Source organism: Hibiscus syriacus, unplaced genomic scaffold (genome assembly GCF_006381635.1).
Source record: "Hibiscus syriacus cultivar Baekdansim isolate YM2019G1 unplaced genomic scaffold, ASM638163v2 tig00110989_pilon, whole genome shotgun sequence".
In the NCBI taxonomy this organism is placed as follows: domain Eukaryota; kingdom Viridiplantae; phylum Streptophyta; class Magnoliopsida; order Malvales; family Malvaceae; genus Hibiscus; species Hibiscus syriacus.
In genome coordinates, this window is record NW_024062943.1 from 183139 (window position 1) to 187500 (window position 4362).

A 4362-nucleotide genomic window follows, 5' to 3' on the forward strand; every position below is an offset into this window, starting at 1 on the left:
ATAATTTAAAATATGTATGATCAATTCAACTCCAGCTAATTCAATACTCGTTCCTAAGTTTAACTATTATGCACATGAGTTTTGAGTTCACCTTACTTAAAAAGTTAATTTAAGATTTATTCTAATTCAAGTTGTTTCATATATAGATATTACGAAATCAAATTCAATATTAAAACACGTCTTATTAAATAATTTGAAATAACTATATGATAATACATATTTAAAATCATTCTTAAATTATTAAAAATATATACATATTTTATAAATATAATTACTAAAATTTGGTTCTGGAAAGAAAAATATTTTTTATATTAAAACTATTCTATGAAATATATATAACTTTTCTATAAGATGAAATGATAAATTGATGGAGGGAAGACAAAGGTCATGAATATGATGATGGAGTCGGTACTTCCGTAAATCTAACAAAATCATCATAAAAATTAAAGTGGAAAAAAGGTTGGGTGGGGACAAATCATCATAATGGAGAAACTACAAGTCCTTTGAAAATTTTTGGAGAGAAAAAAATAATTAAAATATATATTGTAGATGATTAAAATAGTGAAATTTATAGTAGTAGATGATTAGAATCCATGATATGATAAAAATTATAATTAAAATGCTGAATTTTCCATTTATGAACAACTGTGAATCCAATCCCTTTAGGCTGATGGAGAAAGCATAGAAGTTTGTTGTAGAAATGATTTTGAAAATAGTAAGAAGGATTTAGCTTTATTTGTTTTTTTTGAATAAAAAAAACGTCCTAAAGTGGAAAAGAAGGTAAAAGGGATGATTACGATGACAAAGAAGCGTGCGGGTGAGAATAATTACATGAAATTATGGGTTTATGGGCCAAACTGACTTAGTATTAGATGACTCGCTTCGCTTAACTCACAACAAAACAGCATTTCAATGGCACAGAGATTAGAGAGACGATTGAAAGAGAGAAAGGAAATTTCTTTTTCTTTTGTTGTTGTTGTTGTTGATGTGAAGGGGCTATTGGTGAATATGGAAGAGCTGGCCATGCTCAGGCGGCTCATCGCTCAGCTTCAAGACTTTTTGCAACTCTACGGCTCTCCTCCTCCTCCCTCCGACCACCACCACCGCCACAGGTTGATTTCTTTCCGATAGATCTCTTCAGCTCCTTCTTCCTCTCTCACCGCACATTTTCTCTTCACCCCCTTCTCTGCTTATGGCATTTCTGCGTTCTGTTTATTTTGATAAAAATTTAGGTAATTTCTTGTAGGTTATTGAATTCCAATGTGTGTTTCACATTTTTTCTTTACACGTTCTGATGCTAACTGTCGTAGTTTTCTCTCAATTTCCGTTTTTCAGGGGCTTCCACTTGTTAATTCCATCAGATTTTTTGGTAGTTATTTCCACCTAGTTTGCACTTTTTTCTTTGCAAAAATTATTGATTTTTAGTGTAATACCATTTTCAACTTCTTTCATTGTATTCCGATCATGTAGATTCTTTTTCACTCCTTTTTGCTTTGCTTTTCCTTTTCCCCTTTTTGCTGTTTTCTGTTGTTCCCTCTTCTTTTTTAGGGAATGATGATTTTGTTTTAAATCTTGTCATGCTTAACTTTGAACTTGTTGACCACTGTAATTTGATAAACGATACTTGAATATTTCTTCTTGGTTGTGGTCAATAAGTGATAATGCTTATCAGTTATTTTCAAATTCCCCCTTTTCCTTGTCAAGTATGAATTAAAAGATAGTTAATTTGCCAGTAATTCAACCCATAGAGGGCTATGGGGTTTCAAGTTGGACTTCATTTGTTTTCAAGTTCTCCTTTAAAACTTTGAGTTTTTCAAATACATGCTGGATAGCTTCTTGGTTAAATCATTCTTGGCAATGTAACTGAGAACATAATTGAAATTTTCGTTTAGTAGTGCACCTAGTTCGAATAGAGGTCTTTGGTTGTGCAAGAAAACAAAAACCGGCTGGTGAAAGCATATTATATTTGTGATTCTGATGATGCAACTTAGTTAAGTTATGGTCTTATTTTCATTCTATTAGGTCATTAGCATTGTTATGGTCTTATTTTCATTCTATATGCTTTACACCGATGTGCTCGTTTATGACAAACTCTGATGAGTACTAAGCATATTATATTTTTGATTCCGATGATGCAACTTAGTGAAGTTATAGACTTTGATTCTTGTTCTTGATGTTTCCGTCCAAGTTGAGCAAAATTTTCAACTTACTGCAAGGAGTTATTAGAGATTTGTTATACCTGCTAGGCATTCTATCATGAAGTTCAAGGACTTAAGGACAAGTACCTGTTATATTTCACTATATCTTCGTTTATTTGTTAATCGTGAAAACTAGCATATGTTATCTCTAGGGTAGGAATCTATTGTCTTGTGCCCATATAGTCCATAAATAAGTGGAGGCCATTTGCGATGTTGTTCAAGCTAAAGTTCATTTTCAAGGTTTTTTTGCTAATGAAAGCTGAGGCATTTTACAATAGTGTTCTAGTGAAAGTTAATATTTAAGTTCTTTTAATGAAAATATTCGGTGGTGGGGATATATCTTGCTACTGTACAATTTTGAAGTTCCCTTTTAATTAAAATGTTGGGTAAAACTAGTAAGGAAAATATGGTAAGATCTGCTTTCTGTTAATATGAAGACGATGAGATGCATTTTGCATGTTTGGAAGCATGATTTATATCATGGCTTGAGTATGCAAAGCTCATGGCATGGTCTTGTTTTTTTTTTTTTTTTGCATAAATGTCCATAAAGATGTGTACATGTGAGTACCTGCAGTCTAAGGCCTTGTATGATGGCCTACTAAATTCGGTTGTGATCTCTAGCACAAGTCTATAGGTTAATCATGAAACATGTTGTTGCACACAGAGACGGACGTAGGATTTTATGCTCGGGGGCAAACTTATAAAATTTTATGGGGCGAAAACATATTATCAATAGAAAGTTCAAAGAAAATACCTAAATTATATGAGAATTTGAAATTTTCAGTGGGGTGACCACCCCTGCCAGCCCTCTCGGTCCATCCCTGGAGCCTGCACAGACACAAGGCTTCTTTGCTACCTTTTATATCATGATGTTTTGAGAAGTTCCCATCATAATCCATATTAATTTTTCATCCCAATAAATTTTCTAGGATGCTTTGGCTGTTTACCTTTTTCTTTTTATCAATGTACCCGCTAGCAATGTGTATGAATTTGTTTTGATGCACAAACTTAGCTAATAGGGAAGATTGGTAATTGAGTACATTGCTTCAAGTATTGATCAATGTGATGGTGAGGCAAGTTGTTGAACTATCTCTTTCGACATAAAACAGATCGTAATTACTCGAGATACTTACCATATGGATTGTGATATGGTCGATGGTGGAATTGGCACCTCTAATAATGCTGTAAACATGTATAAGCTTAATTATCTTAAGCTTATTGTAGTTGTCTAGTTTATGTAGAAAGCTGTAACATGATTACTGATGTTAGCTTCCATGCAGGTGGTTTGTGCCCCATGTCAATGATACTTCTGCAGAAAATTACTACACTCTTGTAATGGCTGCTCGAAAATCTGGTAGTTGTAAGTTGTTGGAATCTTTCGAGTCTCCACCAAGCAAGAGATCATGAAAGGATCTGAACAGAGAGAAGTTACATTTTAGTACCAATACACCTGAGTCGGAGGTTATGGAACAAGATATTTGGAAAGAATTCCCTGAAGACCTTTTTGAAGCTTTCATTGCTAGACTTCCCATTGCAACATTCTTTTGCTTCCGCTCAGTTTACCGTAAATGGAATTCCTTGTTGGACTCACAAACTTTCTCTCAACATTGTGTTAAAATTCCTCTAGGCGATCCCTGGTTCTATGCTTTTACTCGTGACAATGTGAACATTGGAGCCATGTATTATGACCCTTCCATGAGGAAATGGCACCGTCTTGCGTTTAAACCAGCAAAAATGATTGCTCAGCCAGTTGCATCTGCTGGTGGTCTAGTTTGTTTTCTTGACATTGGTCATAGGAAATTCTGTCTGCAATCCTTTGACTCGGTCAATTAAAGAGTTGCCACCTAGGTCGGTTAAAGTGTGGTCGTGTATTGCTGTGGGGATGACTCTGAACAGAAATTCAACAACTGGAGGCTACAGCGTCATGTGGGTGGGAGGCGACGGAGAATGTGAAGTTTATGATTCGGTGAAGAATTCATGGACTCGACTGAGAACCATGCCGTTAAACATTAAGGTGTCACCCTCACATAACTTTCAGTCACAAGCTGTTTCTGTCGATGACACACTTACTTAATGCGGTCAGACCCTGAAGGGATGTGTGTCCTACAACATGGAGACCGGCGAATGCAAACAATTTATATCCCAGCACCTTTACATCTGAGTG

The 4362-nt window shown here is 35.0% G+C and overlaps 1 pseudogene; it reads left to right on the forward strand.

The window, feature by feature from the left end:
- The first annotated feature begins 979 nt into the window (after positions 1-979).
- LOC120149155 overlaps positions 980-4362 on the forward strand; it is a 3890-nt pseudogene continuing 507 nt past the window's right edge.